Source organism: Protopterus annectens, chromosome 3.part1, assembly GCF_019279795.1.
Source record: "Protopterus annectens isolate FY-2018-M chromosome 3.part1, PAN1.0, whole genome shotgun sequence".
NCBI classification, from domain to species: domain Eukaryota; kingdom Metazoa; phylum Chordata; order Ceratodontiformes; family Protopteridae; genus Protopterus; species Protopterus annectens.
In genome coordinates, this window is record NC_056732.1 from 1,082,777,084 (window position 1) to 1,082,800,760 (window position 23,677).

At 42.5% G+C, this 23,677-nt stretch overlaps 1 protein-coding gene across 1 annotated transcript in view; it reads left to right on the plus strand.

The window, feature by feature from the left end:
* STAU2 (staufen double-stranded RNA binding protein 2) overlaps window positions 1–23,677 on the plus strand; it is a 3,898,627-nt gene that overhangs the window by 673,573 nt on the left and 3,201,377 nt on the right. The gene's annotated exons all lie outside the window — the stretch shown is intronic.

A 23,677-nucleotide genomic window follows, 5' to 3' on the forward strand; every position in this document is an offset into this window, starting at 1 on the left:
GGTGGAAAAATGTGGTTCCGCAAATCACAATGAGTCACGCCTGACGCAAGAGGTCAGTTCCCCCCTAGAGGCAGAGGGGGGAACAACAACAACAGATGCCGTCCAAGAGGCAGAGGGGGTCCGCAGAATCAGGGTAGCAGAGAAACCCTCTCTGACAAACCCTTCCAGCATCCCTGAGGTCCTGCCCGACTGTCCACCTTCAGAGGCAGTCGGGGGAAGATTATCGCTGTACCCACAAGCCTGGCTCTCCCTCACTCAAGACAAATGGGTGCAGTCGATTATATCCGAGGGTTACAAAATCCCCTTTATCCAAACCCCAACTATTCAAATGGGGTCTCTTCCAGACATTCCATCCAGTCTATGGGAACAAGCAGCACTAGAAATATCAAAGCTGCTAAAAAAGAGAGCCATCCAGCCAGTCCCAGCAGACCAACTAGGATCCGGAGTCTACTCATAGTTTTTTTTGGTACCAAAAAAAACAGGGGACTGGAGGCTAATATTGGATCTCAGCAAACTAAACAAGTTTGTAAAAAGAATGAGGTTCCGGATGGTCACACTACAGTCCATTCTACCCCTTCTGGGCAAGGACAATTGGATGTGCTCAGTGGACCTTCAGGATGCGTACTATCACATCAAAATACACAGGCGCTCCAGAAGGTTTCTCCACTTCTGGCTGGAGGCCAGTCACTACCAGTTCAGAGCCCTGCCCTTTGGTCTCACTACAGCCCCCCGAGTGTTCACCAAATGTATGGCAGCGGTTACGGCTCACCTGAGACGTCAAGGATTCCAGGTGTTTCCATATCTAAACAACTGGCTCCTCACTGCCACCACCAGGCATCAACTTCTTCTAGCCAGAAATTACACCATTCACATTTGCAAAGGACTAGGTATCTCTAAATTTTGAAAAGTCTGCCTTGTCGCCTTGTCAGTCTATTACCTTCATAGGTGCCACCTTGGACACCGTTCAGCTCTCAGCAAAGTTAACAGAGCAGAGGGTCTTAGATATTCAAAATCATGTTCATGTCCTCCTTCAGAGCAACAAAATTCAGGCCAGGTAAGTTCTGAAAGTATTAGGTCTCATGGCAGCAGCCATCACGCTTCTTCCCCTTGCCTGCTTTTACATGCGGCTTCTTCAGTGGATGCTTTTCTCCCAGTGGTCCTTCCAACAACTCCCTATGACACACAAGATCTTAATAACTCTATCTTGCAAAAAACATCTGTCTTGGTGGATGGTCTCCCCTCAAGTCCATCAAGGCAGACCATTTACTCCCCCCCCCCCCCCCGGTCGCCACGGTCACATCGGACGCCTCCCTGATTGGGTTGGGGGGCATTTTCAGGGCAGGACAGTCCATGGCACATGGCAACCTTTCGAATGCCACTTGCACATAAATGTCCTGGAGATGAGAGCAGTGCTTTTGACATTGCAAGCCCGCCAAGACTCTCTTCCCCTGGGGACTATTGCAATTCAAACGGACAATATGTCCGTAGTATGGTATATCAACAAGCAGGGCGGAACCAAGTCCTATCCCCTGTGTCGAGAAACACTCAGACTCTGGCAATGGGCGATCTCTTCTCAGCGGTTTCTGATAGCAATGCATATCCCCGGGAAGTCTAACTTCATAGTGGACAGGCTGAGCAGAGCTATTCTCATGCCCCACGAGTGGTCTCTCAAGCAATCGGTGACAGAGGAAATTTTTCGGAAGTGGGGGTTTCCTTGCTGCGATCTTTTTGCAACACCACAAAACAGCAAGTGCCTCCACTTCTTCACTCTCTTCCCCCTTCCAGGCCATCCCCCCAGAGACGCTCTAGTCCACGATTGGCCTCGGGGACTTCTATACGCTTTTCCCCCCTTTCCATTAATCACACAGATAATTCAGAAAGCTACCGCCTTGAGAGCCAAGATGATTCTCATTGCCCCTTATTGGCCTCGACAGATATGGTTCCCGTTCCTGCATCGTTATCTTTTGGAGCAGCCTTGGCATCTGGATCCAGTGCCAGATCTTTTGGCCCATCAGTCAGGGCAGCTGCACCAATCCCTCCAATCTCTCAACCTCACAGCTTGGTTGCTCCACTTCCATCCCTAGCCAGGCTTCCAATGATTTCAAATTCTGTCCGGGATATTATCGTAGCTTCCCTTAAGTCTTCCACCAGAAGGATCTATGCTAGTAAATGGCAACGTTTTTCCTTCTGGGCAAAGGCTAGGAATATAGATCCCTTCACTGCTCCAATACACTCGGTCTTAGATTTCCTAGCTGAAATTTTTCATTCAGGATCTTCTTCCTCCACAGTAAAAGTTCAGTTAGCAGCCATTTCAAATTTTCACATAGGCCTGTCGGATTCCAGTATCATGTCCCATAAGCTTTGCAAGGTATTGTTCAGAGGTATCTTTTTACTCAAGCCCCCGATCAAAGACCCCCCACCACAGTGGGATTTAAACTTAGTATTAGCATTCTTGATTCTCCCTCCCTTTGAACCTGTGGCTTCCTGTTCATTGAAGTTACTTTCCTGGAAGACACTCTTCCTAGTCGCCATTACATCTGCTAGGAGAGTATCTGAACTTCATGCCCTTTGCATTCGTCCTCCTTATTTAGTTTTCCACAAAGACAGAGTTTCTCTAAGAACTAACCCGTCTTTTTTACCCAAGGTGGTTTCTCAGGCAAATTTAAATCAATCTATTTATTTATTTATTTATTTATTTAATATTTGTTGACCAGGAAAGTCCGACTAGGTTCCACAGAGCCTGTTTTCAGCAGAGGCCCGGGGAGAAATGCTCCAGATGCATGTCTTTGGAATGTGGGAGGAAACCGGAGTAACCGGAGGAAACCCATGCGAACACAGGGAGAACATGCAAACTCTACACAGAAGGCACCCCAGCCGAGAATCGAACCGGAGAACCTCTTGCTGTGAGAGTGATCTTCCAGTTTTCTTCCCTAATCATTCAAACAGGGCGGAGCAGAAACTGCATTGCCTGGACGTTCATCGTCAGCTCTGCTACTATCTGGACAGAACTAAACAAATCAGGAAATCTGATCAACTCTTTTTATCTTATGCAGAAAGTAGAAAGGGCCTTCCGGTATCAAAAGTAACCCTGTCTAGGTGGCTGTCTTCTGTGATTGCCTGTATTTATCAACTCAGAGGTAAAGAATTGCCTTCTAGGCCAAGAGCCCATTCAACCAGAGCGTTAGCTACATTAGCAGCCTTTCAAGCTAGATTGCCAATAGACACTATCTGTGCGGCAGCCACATGGGCCTCTCCTCATACCTTTGTTACACATTACAAATTGGACATGGCCTCCAGAAACAGGGCAAATTTTGGTTCTACCGTTCTCAAGAGTCTGTTCCAATGAGCCACCCAGGATGAAGGTGCTAGGGACGCGGTCCCATCCAGGACGAATGAAGGCGAGATTGACAACTTAATATTGAGAAGTTATGTACCTACCATAACGTTCCATGTTAGTTGTCTTCTCTCGCCTTCTTTCTTGCATCCCGCCCACCATCCCCCTAGCCTGGACAGACCGAGAAGTTTTCCCCTTCTTCTAAGGGACCTTATCTTGCACTATTCCAAGCCCAAACAGCTGGTCCTGGGTTAGCTACAGCTTCAGATAGTGATATTTGGGGAGTTCTCCTTTCTCCTCCTCCACCTCAGTGGGGAGACTGAATTGGCTATTGTTTGCTCAGCTACCAAACGAGATCTGGGTAGTTACCGCCTAGCATAATTGGATATAGGGTTGCCTCGAGCCGGTAAAATTAGCTCTCGAGCTTTAGTATAGGCCGAGTCGGAGCTGAGGTTCGGCTCCAAACCCATCCAGTAAGAAAGAAGGCGAGAGAAGACAACTAACATGGAACGTTATGGTAGGTACATAACTTCTCAGTTTATTCCACCTTTTGCACATAATGGAATACTGCATTTTTCCATCATGGTGAATTTTGCTGTGAAACACTACTTTAAGACATAAGGATAAAGTAAAATATAATCTAACTAGACAGGAATGGCAGGCTTTACAAAAATTAAGTAGTAGGGAAGAAATAGTCTTTAAACCTGTGGGTAAAGGAAATAAACTGGTTGTTACATTATGAGCAATATCTTAAAATGTGTTATGAGCATTTAGATAAAACTGATACATATAGTAAAGCTCATATGAAACATTATAAGGAAGTGATTCATAAATATCAAGAATTGTTAATGAAAGGACATATCGTATTTCTCCGTAAATAAGACCTAACCAGAGAATAAGGCCTAGCATGGTTTTCCAGGGTGGTCATGATATAAGCCCTACCCCAAAAATAAGCCCCAGTTAAGATCATCAGCAACACACGACGGACGTGTTGAATTGTAAAATAATAATATTATTGACACCTGTTGACTGAGGTTATCATACTCTGCTCGCCATTTTCAGACCAATCGGAATAAGATTCTTTCCCCGGGAGTCCTCCATGATTCTTACTGTAACCCTAATCATCACTCTCACTTGACGTTTGAGATCCTTGGCTCATAAACACTGGCAAGTGTACTTTGATTGGTCAAAGTACAGACAACACACGTAAAACGTGCGCACTTGATAACAAACATGTGTTGTTGTGTCTTCTTAACTGTCACCATTTTTGTTGCCACTCCTGTCTCGTAAGTCTTCAATTATCCCCCCAGACAAGATGAGTGCAAAAAGAAAGAGCTATTCCATCAGGTACAAGAAAGGAATCGTGGAGGACTCCTGGGGAAAGAATCTGATGGCTTTCTGCAAAGAGAAGTTATCTCTCCGAATGGGCTGAAAATGGCGAGCAGAGTACGATAACCTCAGTCAATAGGTGGATGAGGGAAATGCTAAGAAGTGCAAGTGTGGATCAGGTCGGCAACCATTATTTCCTGAGCTGGAAGACATCATCTGTGAATGGAATGCTAACAGGAGAACAAAGACTTTGGTTGTGTGCAGGGCTGATATTCAAGCATTTGCCCTTGCAATGGCACCGCAGTTAGAAATATCCCCAGAAGAATTCAAAGCATCACAACATTGGCTGGATGGCTTCCATCAGTGATATGAACTGTCTCTAAGAAGATTTGCAACACTGTTCAAGCTGGAAGTTGTTAAACGTGCAGTTGCATTCAAGTCCTTTGTTGAAGGCATCGACTTTTCTAAATACCAGCTCTCCAACATGATTACTATGGATGAAACTGCAGTGTTTATGGGCCAAGGATCTCAAACAGTTGATCAGAGGGGTGCCTCGTCAATCTACATTCCCTCCACTGGTTACGAAAGTGCACGTATTACCTGTATTTTGGCAGTTTGTCTAGAATGAAAGAAAACCCTACCTCATATCATTAGTAAGGGCAAGAAAGATAAGATTGAACATGTTTCAGGCATTTACATTCTTGAAACTGAAAAAGCCTGGTGCACACAAGCAGTTATAAGGAAGTGGGTCGATGTAATGCTGCTAATTGTTTTGCGAGGTGGTGAAAGAGGTCTGCTAGTCTGGGATTCAACCAGCACTCATCCCGCTGAAGACATGAAGAACTTCCTTGCACAGAGAAAAATAGATCAAATAATGATTCCCTCAGGAATGACTGCCTATCTCCAGACTCTTGATATTGCAATAAATAAGCCATTCAAGGACCATTTGCACATGGAACTCAATGACTGCACTGAAAATAGAATGGAGATAAATCAATGTGGAAACTTTGTGAAGCCCAGCCTGCAAGAGGTCGTGACTTGGGTGAAGAATTCATAGGATAAAATCACTGACAGCTGTGTTACCAATGCACTATGAGCAGGCTACATGGACAAGCAGTGCTCATTTAAGGAGAGCTGTATTGCTGGGCATGACAGATTGAAGCCAGTGCTTCTACAGGAAATGGAGTCGCAAGAAATTCAGGCCGTAATTCGGGGGTTGGAGACAATGTTCCAGAAGAAGATGACAGGACTGTATTTGAATAACTTTCCGTTATCAGGGCAACAGAATGGATTTCTTCTGCTTTCATCTGCCAGCAAGCTCTTGTCAATTTTTTGACTTTATTGTATTAAAGTAACATTTCAATATCAAGGGGTAATTACAAAGTAAGACCAATAGTTCCCAGGCTTCATTTTTATGACTTTCCATCATTCTTCTCTTACGGTTTGGGTAAGGAATAAAGAAGGCATCACCGCTCAAAAAGTGGCAGTTATTCACATGTTTTATTCCCCTCCTCCAATACACATGTATTGAGATTTTTCTGCACTTTCTGTTAAGCATGAAATATTGCACTGTGAAAGCCAATGTGTAGATATTTTGAAGTTGAAATGTTTGTTGCACTGTTTATGTAGAATTTTCACACAACTGTTAACACGTTACCTAGAACTAAATAAATGTTGATTTGTGTACATGAATAAATGTTGATTTTCGTACATGAATAAATATAGATTGTTGTATGAGGGGGTAAGTAAGGCATCCCCTGATAATAAGCCCTAACGGGTATTTCGACGGGAGAAAAATTATAAGACCCAGTCTTATTTTTGGGGAAATATGGTAGGGTGGGCTATTTTTTGGAAGATGATGTGAATAAAAAATGTAGTATAGAGGGATGTGAAATGGCTACCTTCTGTTGCCACCCCACAGTACATAAACATGTTCATAATCCCCCAGGCAGACCAATTGTGTCAGCATGTCATTACGTTTTGAATAAGTTTGGTATTTTTTTGCATAATTGTTTATTAGATGTGGTCAAAAAACAGCTCTCATATATTAGTGATACATTTGATTTTTTTGAATAGAATAGCCAGTAGAAAATGGGAAAAGGATATGTTTTGGCTAGTGATTGATGTAAAGAGCATGTACACCAGCGTAAAACACAGTAACGGAATAGAAGCTTTAGAATTTGCATTTGGCAGTAACCTGGTGGCTATGTACATAATAGAACTGGTGGAGTTTAGTTTGAAGAATAACTTTTTTGAGTTTTGTGACGGTGTCCACATTGGGAAGGATAACAAATACACACACAGTAAAGTACAATTTCCCTTAAGAGCACACAGAGATCACAGTCAGTCTGGGACTGGTTTCTCCCTTTCTCTCCAGATCCCCAGTAAGACACCCCACTTGCACAGCTATAGGGTATAGATCTCAGCCTAGTAGTCAAGCTAAAACTTCCAGCACCCTCTCTGTCCAACCAGTGCTTCATGTCCCTGCCCAAGTTCCTGACACACACACACACACTTTAAGATTTGAATTACTGTAGATACAAACACACAGACACTTATGGGGAAAACTGGCACAGGTTCTCCAGCTGTGCCCCCTTTCTGCCCAGACTGTAAGGTAGTACCAGCTGCCACCAACCACTAATATCAGCTACTAAAAAGGCCCTTACCAAAGGGTGTCCAATTATTACTGTGCAATATTGTTATCCAAATAGTAAGTGCAACTGAGCAGCAAGACTATTGGAGTGGCTTTGTACAGTATCACTATATACATGCAATGTACTCTAGAGCTTAAACTATCTCTAGACAAAACCGCCACAGTTGAAAGGTTTAAAAATACTTAATAATAAATAATAAAAACACAAGGCAATATTTCTTACTCCACAGTGCTAGTCAAGAGTTCAGACATCACAGGAAAATACTTAAAATAATACTGTAGAATAGTTCTGACATATATATATATATATATATATATATATATATATATATATATATATATATATATATATATATATATAAAACTAGACTAAACTATTTTCTATCTTTTTCTAAGAGCAATCACAGATGTTCTTCGTGTTTCACTGTAGTAGTCATTACATTCGGGTTATCTGCTTGCAGGTAGCCCTCAGTCGGCCTGATTAACAAAGTCTTGGGTCCTGTGTTGGTTTGCTGTCCCTTCTTCCATGACATCAGGTCGTCAGGGGTATAAAACATGCAGCCGACGCCATTACATCTGTCTTTCTTGCCGTGCTGTGCCCGAAGCAGTTTGCAAGTGCCGGTCGGCCGACTCCTGAAATTTTCGTTTACGAGTTTCAGAACCGAAGTCTTCAACTAAAGCTAAGTACCCCGTTGGGGAAACTTTTTCTTGCTCCTTACCGATGTCAGTAAAAGTTAATAATTGTATTACCTGTGGAAAGCAAATACCTCATAAAGACTTTCATTCGTACTTTATTCCTTGCATAGGCCCTGACCATGACGTACCTTGCTGTCAGTTTTGTGCTTTATTTAATATGCGCACTATCCGTCGTCTGTATATTTTCGCCTCTAAACATTTCAGTTCTCTGTTTAATTATCCAGAAATGTCGGTTAGCCATCCGACTGCCAAGATTAAAAAAAAAAACGCAAAGATAAAGAAAGAGACAGGCCTCCGAGGTCCAAAACTGCCGACGACACTTCTCCTAAGCCAGTCGACAGTTCGTCGGTACTCAGTGAGGCGCTTTCGCAGCCGCTGATACCCGCTACTTCTGATTCGCAGGCCTCTACTGAGACCCATTTGGAGTCCGGTATGCCGCGAAATGCTTCAACTATGGAACCCGCGGATGTCTCTAACTTGGATGGGTCCGGAGCTGCTGTGCAGGCACCGGCTTCTGAGGGTGTATTCAGGCCTCTGGACTTGCATATTAAACCGATGCCTCCTTCTTCACTTAGGCCTAAATCTCGAACCATGCCTAAAAAAAATGACGCTCAGGCCACATGCTCAGGCCTCTATACCTAAAAAACAAATGATAAGAATGGCTGAAGATCTAATAACTCTAATCAGGGGTAGCCACACCCCCCCCCCTTCTAAGATACCTAGGACTGAAGTTGTTTATGAATCTTCTGACCAGGATTCTGTTTTTTTCTGATTCTTGTGATGATATGGATTTGCCCTTATCTACTTATGAAGATTCTGATGCAGAGGACTCTATTCCCTCTGCTTCCCCTCCAGAGGATTTTTCTTCTGGTGAAACCTTACATACTCTAAGGGAGCATTTCCACTGGGAAAGCCATAATTTTTCTGATTCAAAAAAAAGGCTCAGGGCTTTCTTACTCCTGCCTCAGCATAGACATGTAGCTATTCCTCCTGTACTAGACATTGTTGATGATGCTTTTTTGGAATCTAGTTTGGCCCCTGATTCCTTGCCTCCTGCTCCCAGAAAACCTGACAGATACTACAGGGTCCCTGAGTCACACAAGTTCCTTTTTAAAAATCGTATTGCAGATTCAGAGACTATTTCACAGGGGCCCAAGGACATTAAGGCTTCTACTGCTAAAAATCCTACCCCTTCTGATACAGACTCCAGGGCGCTGGATAGATGGGGTAAGAATGTTTACACTTCTGCAGCCTTGGCCATTAGGGCTTTAAGCAGCCAGTTTCATATGTTAAAGTATCAGCAACATGTTTTTGGATTGCTTAGACAGAAAATGATGTTGATTTCTGATTGTGTGGAAAATAAAGAATTACAGGATTTAACGCATTCTGCTGAACAGACTGGAAAACTTACCTTGCAATGTGGTTTTGATTTATTAGAGGCCTCTTGCAGGGCTGCTGTTACTGGGTCTGTGATCAGAAGGCATGCTTGGCTTAAGGAGCAATCTTTACCTGATCACGTTAAATCTAAATTGTTGGATGTTCCCTTAAATCAGGACCGCCTGTTTGGCAACAAGGCTGAGGAAGTTCTTAAAAAGATGGAAGATAAAGCTAAATCTATGCAAACTGGTAAAGATTTCATACAAGTTCAGCCTCCTAGATTTAGTAGGCACTGGCCCTCTAAAAATTGGTCCTTTCCAGCCCCTTCCAGGTCTTCTCAAACTAAACCCAGACACAGCAGCAACCCCAAGTTTCAGTCCCAGGGGACACATAGGACTAAGCAGTGGGGGGCCTTCACTTCCAAATCTGGGAGTAATAAGACTCCCCCCTATGATAAACTGCCTCAATGACTTCATTTTAAAATTTCCAAGCACTTATCAACTGACTGCTCCTTTGGGGGGGGGGGGGAGATTGCTCTTCATGCAAAGAATTGGGAGCTCATTACCCAGGATAAATGGGTTTTAAATATAGTGTCCCAGGGATACAGATTTCACTTCCACACGTTGCCAACACCAAACGGGTGGCTGGACCTACCACCAAATCAGTGGGCAGAGGCCCAAAAACAAGTGCTTTCTCTCTTAAGCATGGGGGTTATTCAATTGGTACCAAAGGAAAAGGGACGAGGTTTCTACTCGAAAGTTTTCCTGGTACCCAGAAAAGGCAATTTATGGCATCCTATCCTGGACCTGTCTACTCTAAACACCTTTTTGGAGATTCCGCTGACTCTTCACCAGTTGCTTCCTATGCTAGGCAAAGATGCCTGGTTGGCAACACTAGATTTAAAAGAAGCATACCTGCACATCCCAATCAGGGAATCTTGCAGAAGATACCTTCGCTTCAAAACAGGCTACACGCACTATCAGTTCTCTGCACTGCCCTTTGGCTTATCTGCTGTGCCCAGGGTATTCACAAAGTGCCTAGCTCCAGTTATTGCATTTTGAAGGCAAAGAAATATTCAAATATACCCATACCTGGATGATTGTCTAATTCAGGCAGAAAGTTAGAACATACTTTTGAAGCATCTGGCCTTTGTACAAAGGGTTCTAACTTGTCTGGGGTACACCATAAATGAAAAGAAATCTCACCTGGTACCCTGTCAAATTATATTCCTGGGAGCAAGCTTGAATACAGCTTCCCAGATGGCTTACCTCACGCCAGGGAAACAAATTCATTTGACAACCTACTTCAAACAAATGGCCACAAAAACCCTGCTATCTGCAAGACAAATACTGCAAGCCTTGGGGGTTCATGGCCTCCTGCATTCGTCTAATTCCATATGCATATGAGGAAACTACAATGGTATCTAAAAAGCCTATGGTGTCAACATTCCCAGGCTCTAGAAGCAATGATTCCTATCATATCTTGCCTATGCCTAGAGCTCCTTTGGTGGGCAGAGGCCTGCCACCAAAACAAGGGACTACCTTTAACACCACCCCCTGCCACCCAAACCCTAACAACAGACGCATCAGACTATGCATGGGGGGCTCACCTGGTAGGGAAGTGCATTCAGGGCAAATGGAACCCAAGTCAAATGCACCTGCATATCAATTAAAAAAAAAATGTTAGCTGTACAGAATGCTCTGACAGCCTTCAAGGACCACATGCTTCCAGGACAACTAATGGTAAAGACGGACAACACCACTGTTATGTGGTACATAAACAAGCAGGTGGGTACACATTCTTACCCCCTCCGCAGACTAATCATGGCATTGTGGAACACAGCCTTGAGCTACCAAGTGCACCTACAAGCTCAGTTCCTGCCTGGAAAATTAAATACACTGGCAGACGGACTAAGCAGAAACCTCATGGACCCACACAAGTGGAAACTGGAACCAAGGATTTTCAACATGTTGACAAGCAGATGATGGAGCCCAGATATAGACATATTTGCCTCTCCCCAGGACTACCAGTTGGACAATTTGTGCACAAGGACTCCCAACAAACAAGCCTGGAAAGTGGATGCTCTGTCCTTCAGCTGGAAAAACCTATCAGTCTATGCCTTCCCCCTCTGCCTCTGCTTTCCAAAGTACTACTAAAACTCAAACAGGACAAGCCAGGGATGATTTTGATTGCTCCAGACTGGCCACGCCAACACTGGTACCCCCTCCTGCGCAGTGTGTCATGGTTATCCCCATGTCAACTGCCTCAGACTCCTTCCCTGTTGTCCCAGCAGGAGTACCAGATTCTGCATCCTCAGCTTCTAACATTGAACCTTGCAGCCTGGCTAATTAACTAATCTCTCCTTTACCATCCCTCAGTAAACCTGTGATGGATATAATTTCAGAGGCAAGGAGGCCTAGTACTAGAAAATCTTGTGCTGAAAAAATGGAAAAGATTCTGTGCCTGGAACCAGTCTCAAGGGATGAGCACAGCAGCGCCCAATTTACCTCAGATTTTATAATACTTAACTGAGGTGCTTCACAAGGGCCTGTCTTTTTCCTCCATTGAAATCCACACCTCAGCCATTTCAGCTCATTCTATTTATTTATTTATTTTACATTTGTTAACCGGGCTAGTCTAACTGGATATATGTCCATTTTCAGTAGATGCCCGAGGAGATAAGCTCCAAGAGATTTAGTAACAAAAGAAATGCTAGTACAATACATTAACAAAGGGAGGAAGCTCAGTTACATAACTATCTAACAAACTTATCACATATACAAAGAAAATCTCAACAAGACAAGGTCAGGTAAATAAAGAAACTCAATAAACATCTAAAATTAAGAAAATATCAACAGGATAGGTCAGTTAAACATAGCAAGTCTAAAGTTGTATATATTATAAAGGAGGATTGGAGTTAGTACTGAGAGATTAGCAGGTAAACAGAGCCCAGTAAATAAGGGAAGGTTAATCAGGTTTAGAACAGGGGCATAGCCAGTGTGTTCTAAGGTAAGGTTTCAGTTTATTTTTGAAAAGTGATAAAGAGGACAGTGATGCAAGTTCACTATGAAGTAGGTTCCATTTCCAGCAGTATTCGAGAATAGAGAGTCACTGGCTATGTTGTTGGATTTACATATACTGACAAGTAGTTTATTTGATGAACATAAGGTATTAAGATTGTTATAGGGGGTAATGAGGGTAGAAAGTATTGGAATATTGGTTGGTAGGAAAAGGATCTTGTGGGCAATGGTAAGTTGGTGAAATTTAAGCTGATTTTGTAGCTCAAGCCATCCTAGCTCTTTTAGATTAGTGCAGTGGTGAGTTCTAAAAGGATTCCCAGTAGCAAATTTGGCAATGTTGTTGTAGGAGGTTACCATTTTGTGAAGGTTATTTTTTGATAGATTAGTATATGTAGGTGAGGCATAGAGGAATGTAGACATTAGAAGAGTGTGGGCGATAGTTATTCTAGCAGCTGGAGTAAGGAAAGGTCTGATCCTATAGAGAGAGCCAAGTTTTCTATTTACAGTTTTAATTTTATTGTTGATATGGGTATCAAAGTTGAGATTGTTGTCAGTTGTTACTCCAAGAAGTTTAGTAGTAGGGTCAGAAGATATTAGAGTACCATTATTAGATATGACTGTGAACTCTATTGGAGAGGACTTACGTGTGGGAGTAAAGAGCAAGAGTTTAGTTTTTTGGGGGTTCAGAAGGAGGCAACGTTGTGTAAACCATTGTTCTACTGTATTGAACACATTTTGGGTTAGGGACTGCAGTTCGGATGAAGATGTGGCTGAGCATATTAGTGCGGAATCGTCTGCATATTGTATACAAGTAGCCTGAGGAATTACTAATTGAAGGTCATTAATTAAAAGTGAAAATAGGAGAGGTCCCAGTATAGTGCCTTGAGGGACACCAAGGGTAATGGGGAGGTGGGTGGATAGATTATTATCCCATAGCACTGCCTGTTGTCTATTTTCTAAGTAGGATTGGAACCATTTTATGGCCAGTTCATCTAGTGAAAGGGATTTGAGGATATTTATAAGTATCAGGTGGTCAACCATATCAAATACTTTTGAAAGATAAATAAATAGGGCAGAGGAAAGCCTGTTGTTATTGCGGTTTTTGTTAATGAAGTCAGTAAAGGATAAGAGGGCAGTGGTAGTACTGTGGAATGGTCTAAAGCCGTGTTTACACTTGGAAAGTAGGTTATTTTGGATTACGTGGTCAAGTAGTTGACTATGGATGCATCTTTCCATAATTTTTGCCAAAGGTGAGAGTAAGGCTATTGGTCAGTAGTTAGAAAATTCGTAAGAGTTCCTACCTTTATGTAGGGGGATAATGTGGGAGATTTTCCAGATAGTTGGGATTTGTCCTTCTCTTATGGTTCTGTTAATCAGGATGGAGATGGGATAGGCTATGGCTTTGGCAACTTTTTGCAGATATTCTGCAGGTAGTTGATCAGCTGAGGGAGTGGATAGTTTGAGTTTTTGGATTAGGGTGAGAATTTGTGATGTAGGTACCGGTTACAAGAGAAAAGGAGGGAGAGGGCTAGTATTAGAGGTTGTGATAGTTGATTTGCAAGTGTTTGAATGGCCTCTGTGAAAAAGGTATTGAAGGTATTGGCAGTTTGCTTAGGATTCTCATGGTCGGAGCTTTGGGGGTTTGGTGTAATGGATTGACCAGAGTGGAGTAGTTTGTTAATGGCTGCCCAAAACTTTTGTGGTTTCTTTTGGTGAGTTTGCTGGAATTGTAAGTAAAAGTTCCTTTTGTCTGAGAGTATAGCTTTCATTGTGTTATTTCTCAGCTGTCTAAATTTTTGTTGATCTACAGGGTTTTTAGTGATACGCCATTTGGCCCAGACTTTATTCCTAAGTATGATTTTTTGCTTGGTTTCTCTAGAAAGCCATGGGGCAGGTTTAGTCCTAATTCTGATAGTTCGGGTTGGTGCATGGTGGTCAGGAATTGAAAGGAATTTAGAATTAAAGTATTTTACGGCTTCCTCAAGAGGGAGGTATTTAATTTAAGACCAATCACATACCCTAAGTTCTGTTTGGAAGAGATCAGGGCTAAAGTTTTTATTGGTTCGAGTTGTCTTGAAAGTGGTTGTGGAGGGCATATTGGTCTTATGCCTGATAATATAGGTGAGTGAGTGATCACTTACATCATCTGGAAGGGGGTCCCTACTTCATATGGATGGAGATTGTTTATGAGTATCCAATCTAAGGTACTTTCTTTCTTACTGGGTTTATTTATTCTAGTAGGGGAGGTGATGGTTTGAGAGAAACCAAATAGGTTGATATGGTTAGTAGGGTGTTCAGTGCTGCAAGACTTCCAATCAATATTAAAGTCACCTAAGACTATAGTTTCTTGGGGGAAGTTTTGAGATAGGCAGCAAAGGATATCTTCTAGGTTGTTGTTGTTATTGCCAGGAGGAAGATAAATACAGATGATAAATATGGATTTGCTTGTATTGAGCTGAAGTTTAGAAATTAGGATTTCAGCATTCGTGTCTTGAGGTAGTTTGTACTCAGATACAGTGACTTGAAATTCTGCTTTATACAAGATAGCTGCCCCACCTCCCTTTCTAGCTATACGGTCTTGTCTTATGATATTATATCTGTGTGGTATGACCTCATTGTCTTTAGTCTTGGGTTTTAACCATGTTTCTGTCAAACATAGAATGTCAAAGGAGTGTACTTCTAAGAGAGCATGGAGGTGTGCAACTTTGTTATTTATACTACGTATGTTGAGGTGTGCTATAGAGAGTGAGTTAGGAGGTTTGGTAAGAGTGAGTTTTGTTGGGGGATTGAGGTTTTGGGGTTGAATGGTAGGAGTATTTGTTGGGCCTGGGTTTGGGTGAATATCTCCATCTTTTAATGAGTGGACTTGTATTCCATATCTTGGATTTGGGAATTTACTGAATAGGTTTAGAGACTTCCTAGCTTTTAGATAGATATACCTAATATGGGCTATTCTATGATATTTTGCTAGTAGGTAGTTGGGTGTAGAAGTTATGTTTGCATGGATACTGGAGATAATTATTGATGGTGTAGCAGTTTGCTTATAGGAGTAGTGAAATTGTAAATGTAATGGGTGTTCGTAGGAGGTAAGGAGGTAGGCTCCTGTAAGAGAGGGTAGAAGTATGACTAGAAGTAGCAGTTTTAAGTATGCTGGTGTAGGGAGTTTAGACATTGGGATGATTTAGTTGCAAGGTTTAATGTAGGAGGTAAGAAAGAGTAGTAAGTGTGTGTGGAAAAAGGTGAGTGGGGTTATGGGGAAGTGGTAGTGAGTATTTAGAGAAAGAGGGAATCATTGTTGTAGCCTTATACAGTTGATCCTTGAGGGTGGTTCACTAGGAATAGGGAGTGGTTAGCTAATGATTGTATACTAAGGGAAAGAGGGTGTAGTTAAATAGTATAAGAGTAAGAGCACTGGGGTGGGTGGGAATTGGGGGGTAGGGTAGGGGAGCGGAGTGAACCCGGAGGGTGAATGGAGCGGGTAGAGACAAGTGAAGGAGCAGTTCAAGAAAAACAATCAGCAGAATGCTGACTACTGAAGGTAAGTTAGGTGAGGGTAAGTACAGAGATAAGTACTACAATGGTAGTGTAGTGTAGGAGGATAGGTAGGTGTTGACAGTAAAAATCAAGGGTAAAGTATGATAGTGTTTAGATCAAATAAAAGTCTTCAGAAATGTAATTCAGAGATAGTATAAGACAGTGGGATAAGCATGAGATAGGAAGGATAGGAGAAGGGAGCTACGTAGTGGAGAGAAAGTCTGTTTCAAGGCAATTCTATGTGGGAGCTAGCTGGTCTAGGACTAAGGAAGGAGATATTAAAGGTGCAAGAAGGGTGGGGTTACAATGATGGAAGTAAATGTTAGGTGGTTTACAGGGTAGATAGTGGGTAAAGGCAGCTGGCTGTCTAGGTTGGGGGCATGCTCTATAACCTCAGAAGCAGTAATTACAATTAAAAGCTTTTACAAACAGGTTTTAGGACACCACATACTTTCTTGCTTCCTTTAGTGTGAGGATACAGAATAGAGGCAGTAAGATGAGACTGCTGGTATTTGGAAGGGGTCCCTTATCACCAGGTGGCTAGATTCTAGAGACTAGTGCAGGATCAGCAAGTTGGAGAGCAGGGTACTTTAGCGAGAGATAGACAAAGTGGGGAGAGACAGAAAAAACAACAGTTAGTCATTCATAATGTATGTCTAACAATATTTCTTATGAAGTAAAATAAAACAGTTAAAACATTTATTCATTCTCTCGGCAATGAAGAAGCTGGAAAGTATATAAACAGCTAAATACTGCTATAGCATTAAAAAGTAGGTACCTATTATTTAAGCAAGACACTGCCTGAGGACTCAGGAGGACTGCGAGTCACTAGTCAACAGTAAGCTAAATACATGGTATATAATGCCTTAGTACTACTGAAGTGTCATTTTATCAGAACAAGTAACATAGCAATTCTACAAGTATCAGGAACAGATATATGATGTTATGGCATGCGCACCAAGATTCAACAGTAATATATGCTTCATACAGTATTTTACAATAGTACAGGAATAATCGCTACTTCAGTAGTCCAAATAGGTACTACAGTTTAAAATAAACACCAATGCTAACACACTGAATAAGCGTTTAACTTCACAGATTCATACAATAATTTACAATAGTACGGAATAGTCGCTCTCATTAGTACAAATAGGTACTACACTCTAGAATAAACACCAATGCTACCATGTTGAAAGAGTGTTCAACTCCACAGATTCATGCAATCAACTGGGACGGTTACATGCTTTTGTACCCATTGCTAGTTCATTTAATAAAGGAGTATGCTTGCCTTATGGAGGACTCTATTGAATAGCTAAGTCAATGTCAGCAATATAGTACTTTATGGCAGTTCTTATAGCTGGTCACACAGAATGGCGAATAATGCCGCTAATATAGGGTTTCTTCAAAATCCCTTCCAATACAAAGGGTCTTAAATAAGATACCTTCCAAAATGGCGGATCAACAGATATAAATAACTAGGTTCTGCATGACTTATAAAGCACTACATTTACAGAACTGCTAGGCTTGTTCTCAGTTTAAATGCAAATAAACTGTTGTACTCTAGCATTTAGCCGTTGAGTACTTAGACATCTCTAGATTTACAGAGCTGCTAGGCTTGCTTGCTGCTTCTCTGGTAAAGGAACTGTTAGACACTAGCATTTGGCCATTCAGTACTTGCTAGATGAATTAGTAGGCCTCAGCAGGTCCACATTGGTAGCGCTATTAAAATTAGGCATTCCACGATTACAATAAACCAACAAAAGCAAAACAAGTGGTAAAGACCGAGTTAATTACCGTTTAAGCACAGTACTATGCTTTGCAGCTAAACAGGTTTAGTTAAGAAATGCTACAGGTTACTGCTTACCAAGGTCAGAGATGCTGGGACCGCGAACGGACAGCAGCCAGGGGAAAGTCCGGATAATAAAGATGGCGTCCCAAGGGACCATGGTTATTTAAGGGATATGAGAGGGTATAAGGCAGAGAGGGGTGGAGAGAAGATGAATGCAGGTACAGCCGGGAGGGGCTAAGCAGATCAGAAGTTAAGAAGGCTGGTAGATGGGAAATAAGAGAGAGAAGTTACAAGTTACAAGAAGTTACAAGGAAAGGCAAGTAGGAAAAGGATAAGTAGAAACAGATAGAAGCTTAGAGACAGGGAGCTGTAGGGCAGGGATAAGGATGAAAGTGTAAAGGGGAGTGGAGTTAGTTATTAGCAGCGGTATACTAGAGTCAGAGACAAGCGAAGGAGTAGTTCAAGAAAAATAATCAGCAGAACGCTGACTACTGAAGGTAAGTTAGGTGAGGGTGAGTACAGAGATAAGTACTACAATGGTAGTGTAGTGTAGGAGGATAGGTAGGTGTTGACAGTAAAAATCAAGGGTAAAGTATGATAGTGTTTAGATCAAATAAAAGTCTTCAGAAATGTAATTCAGATATAGTATAAGACAGTGGGATAAGCATAAGATAGGAAGGATAGGAGAAGGATGCTACCTAGTGGAGAGAAAGTCTGTTTCAAGACAATTCTATGTGGGAGCTAGTTGGTCTAGGACGAAGGAAGGAGATATTAAAGGTAAAAGAAGGGGGGGTTACAATGATGGAAGTAAATGTTAGGTGGTTTACAGGGTAGATAGTGGGTAAAGGCTGCTGGCTGTCTAGGTTGGGGGCATGCTCTATAACCTCAGAAGCAGTAATTACAATTAAAAGCTTTTACAAACAGGTTTTAGGACATCACATACTTTCTTGCTTCCTTTAGTGTGAGGATACAGAATAGAGGCAGTAAGATGAGACCACTGGTATTTGGAAGGGGTCCTTTATCACCAGGTGGGTAGATTCTAGAGACTAGTGCGGGATCAGCAAGTTGGAGAGCAGGGTATTTCTTGCTTCCTTTAGTGTGAGGATACAGAATAGAGGCAGTAAGATGAGACCACTGGTATTTGGAAGGGGTCCTTTATCACCAGGTGGGTAGATTCTAGAGACTAGTGCAGGATCAGCAAGTTGGAGAGCAGGGTACGAGGTCAGAGATGCTGGGACCATGAACGGACAGCAGCCAGGGGAAAGTCCGGATAATATAACTCAGAACCTCCCCTCTTCTCTCATCCACTCCTCAAGCAGTTCCTCAGAGGGGCCAAAAATTTGAGACCACCCAGGAGAGCTCCAACCCCAGCCTGGGACCTTAACTTTGTTTTGGAGAAACTCACTCTACCTCCTTTCGAGCCATCTGCTACTGCGGACTTAAATTTTCTTTCTTGGAAAACAGCTTTTCTTTTAGCAATCACTTCAGCTAGAAGGACATCTGGATTACAGGCCCTTGTGGCAGTGGAGCCTTTCATCATCTTTCATGCGGACATGGTGTCGCTCAGAACCAATCCATCCTTTATGCTCAAGGTGGTATCCAGTGTGGCTCTTAATCAGTCCATTCATTTGCCAAACTTCTTTCCCAATCCACAGAACAAAGGGGAGCGGATACTGCATTCCTTTGATGTGCACATACAACTTAGATTCTACTTGGACAGGGCTAAACCTCAAAGGAAGTCTGAACAACTGCTGGTGGCATTTGCTGCAGGGGCAGAGGGTAAGGCTATTTCAAAGCAAATCATTTCTAAATGGATAAGCCATTCCATTCATTTCTGCTACAAGCACCATTGAAAACCTATCCCCCAGGGGATCAGACCTCACTCCACCAGGGCTGCATCTACCTCTACAGCCTTTCTCAGAGGCGTCCCTACCAGGTCATCCTAGAAGCTGCTACCTGGAGTTCTGTACATACTTTCACCAAGCATTATCATTTGCCAATTTTCTTTAAATCCAGAGCTGGCTTTGCCACTTCAGTCTTGCAGGGCCTTATAGCTGGTCCTAATGCTATTTAAATTCCTTCTCCCCACCATAACTTTGGGAATCTACCCAAATGTAATGACTGCAACAGTGAAACACGAAGAACATAGTACAGTTGTGTACACTTACCATAAATATAGATGTTCGAGTGTATTCACTGTTGCAGTCCTGGTTACCCTCCCTCCAGCCCCCTAACTTCTTTTGGTTATACCTCTACTTTCCTTTACTATGCTTAAAAGCTTTTTGGTGTATTTGCTTTTTTGTTGGAGGTATATCATTGTACTCTTATATTTAATTGCTTCCCATTAAGGGGGCACCTGACATCTGGGGCAAGAAAAACTGATGTAATGGCGTCGGCTGCATGTTTTACACCCCTGACGACCTGGCGTCATGGATGAAGGGACAGCAACCATCACAGGACCCAAGACTTTGTTAATCAGGCCGACTGAGGGCTACTTGCGAGCAGATAACCCGAATGTAATGACTGCAACAGTGAATACACACGTACATCGTTTTCTAAACGGTTTCTCCTACTAAATGCAAAAAAAAACTAAACTCCTCCTCTTCTCCCCCACCTCTCGGTCCCCCCCTTTAAACTTTACCATTTCTTCTAATAATGGCACTATCATCTCGCCTGATCCAACTACTAAACTTCTTGGAATAACCATTGACAATCATCTTTCCTTCGATCAGCACATAAACAACACCATCAAGGTTGTTAACAAAAAAATTGGATCCCTATATCGTATTAAACCTTTTCTAACCCCAGCAACAAGAACCAAATGTGCTCAAACCCATCTCCTATCTACTCTCCTATATGCTTCTCCCATTTATACCAACCTCAAGAAAAACAATCTTAACAAACTTGAAACTTGCTATAATAACTTAGCACGTTCGCCACTAGTAACCCCTTTAGGACTCACCACTGTATAAATCTAAAGCAACTTGGCTGGCTCAATTTCAAAACTACCTAAAAATTCCTCAACTCACTATAGCTCACAACATATTACACCTACCTGACAACACCCCTATACTCTCTCAACTCCTAATCCCGATAATAATCTGAACTCGCTCCTCTAGTAAACTTATGACTAAATCAATAAAGGCAAACAACACAGCAGGTTGTTCTCTTTTCACTAACACTATAGGTAAATGCTGGAATCTCTTACCTTGTGACATAACTTTGACTACATCCCTGCCTCAATTCAAACAGAAAATTAAACTGTACTACCTAAATCATTGGCTTTGTTCCTGCAGTACACCAGGCTAACCTTTTTCTTTCTCATACTACATCTCTCCTTCACTCTTCCTATTAGTATCTGTCTTATTTCTTCTCCTTTTACAGTACTAATCGACCTAGGTACATTCTATGTAAAATTGCTAATATGGTATTAACTGCTCATCGAAATGTGCTTCTCCTGAATCTATCTTGCATTCTGTGTGATGTTATGATTTTCTAATTTGTTACTTATAAACATTTGTAATATTTTGTAATGTACTTAGTATTTAGTGGAGCTTTTCTCCTCGGGCCTCTGCTGAAAATGGACATGTATCCAGCCAGACTAGCCCGGTCAACAAATGTAAAATAAAAATAAATAAACATCTACATTTATGGTAAGTGTACACAACTTTACTTTCTAAATAAACTTGCATATAGAGCAAAAGCAGAGTACTGGTGAGTTGTTGTCAGTTTTAGACAAAATCCAAAATGCTCTCGCTATCTCTCCCTCTCTGCGACAGTCTTTCAAATCGATAATACATCACTGCTGACTCATTTTAGATTACATCATTCTTCTCTGGTTTCCCAGGCTAACAGAAATTCAGAGTTTAACATAGCGTTGTTCTTGCACCTGGTCTGGAAACTGAAACAATTAAAGACATTATATATGTAAAATCTATCAATTAACTCTGGTCTTAAAACAATAGAAATAATCTGCTGGTCCAGACATCATGGCTCAGAGTTTGATATCAAACAGTCATACAAGGCTTGACTTATCAGCTTTCTTCCAGCAGAGTGCACTCTTGTTACATTTTTGATTTTCAACATTTTCTTCCATTTAAGAGAACAAGCCTGTGGCTTATATTAATATTTACAAATGACAGAATTATCTACAAAATTCTATCTAGCTAGGCTGGCAGGCTTCACATAACCACCCCCCCCAGAGAACTCAAGCTAGTTTTTCAAGTGACCCTTGAGAAATGTTGCTTGAGCGGTTAGGTCTATCTGAGTATACCTTACCCCATTCCCCGTCTTGAGAACCCATGTGCGTTGGCATTGCTAATCCCACTGTGGTGCTGCACTGACTTATATGCTTGCAACCCTCAGGTCCATGTTAGCAACTTGGCATTTTGCTGGCTGGATGTTAGGGGATTGTGATCAGTAACTACAGTGAATTTTCTTCCATACAGATAAGGCTGACGTTTCTGCAGTGCCCACACTATTGCTAGACATTCCTTTTCTACAGCTGCATAACATTCCTCCCTGGCTGGAAGCGTATGACTGAGATAAACCACTGCGTGCTCTTCTCCTTCTGAAGAAATCTGGCTAAGTATAGCCCCCACCCCATGGTTCGAAGCATCCACCTGCACGACAAATTCTTTGATGTAATCTGGACTGGCTAACACAGGGTGTCCTCCCAAAGCTTCTTTAAGCTTCTGGAGTGCCTGCTCACATGTTGGGTTCCACACTACCTTATCTGGCCTGTTTTTCCTTGTCAGGTCTGTGAGGGGAGCAGCTATGGTATTATAACTGGGGACGAACATTCTGTAGTACCCTGCTGTCCCTAAGAATACCCTCACCTGCTTTTTGGTTACAGGTGCAGGCCATGCCTGAATGGCTTCCACTTAGGTAGGTTCTGGCCTGATCCTACCACTCCCCACTCTGTCTCAGGTAGATGATCTTTGCCATACCCACCTGAAATTTGCTTGGCTCAATGGTCAACCTTGCCCAGCACCTCCTTGACATGTTGAAGGTGCTCTTGCAAGGAATGGCTATAGATGGCAATGTCATCTAGGTAAGCAAAGGCAAACCCTCCTTCTCCTGCTAGGATATGATCTGCCAGCCTCCGGAAAGTTGCTGGGGCATTTTTCATCCCAAAGGGCATATTTGTGAACTCATACAAGCCAAAAGGAGTCACAAAGTCTGACCTCTCCCTAGCACTGGGAGTCAAGGGGACCTGCCAGTAACCCTTGGTAAGATCAATGGTGGTATGATAATAAGCCCCACCCAGCTGCTCTAGGGCCTCATCTATCCTAGGCATGGGGTAAGCATCTGACTCTGTGTGACTGTTTAATTTCCTGTAGTCCACACAAAACCTGGTGCTGCCATCCTCCTTTGGCAGCAGCACCACTGCGGAGGCTCAGGGACTGTTGGACTCTTGAATTACGCCTAGTTCTAACATCTCCTGTATCTCCTCCCTCAGAGTCTGTTTGACTCTCTCAGGCACCCTATAAGGGGCCTGCCTAATAGGTCTTTGGGGTCCTGTATCCACCGGGTGCTTCACCAGGTGGGTGCACCGTGGTTTCCCAGTGAACATGTCACCAAACTCCTGTTCTCAAACCTGAGTAGGCGGTAGCTAGTGGAACATTGCTACCCCTACCACTGAGGCATCAGTCTTAAGCCTCACTGAGCAGATCAGTCATCAGATCTCCCTCAGACTCCTCCTGCAATCTACTGCAAATACTCAGCACCAGGGCCTCCCTATCGTGATAAGGTTTCATCATGTTAACATGGTACAGTTTGTGCTCCTGCCTCCTGCCAAGCAGTTCTACTATGTAGTTAACATCACTTACCTTTCTTACCACCTTGTAGGGTCCCTTCAAAGCTGCTTGCGGCTTGTTGTGTCTGACAGGAATGAGAACCATTACCTGCTGCCCTACAGCATAGTCTGTAGCTTGAGCATTCTT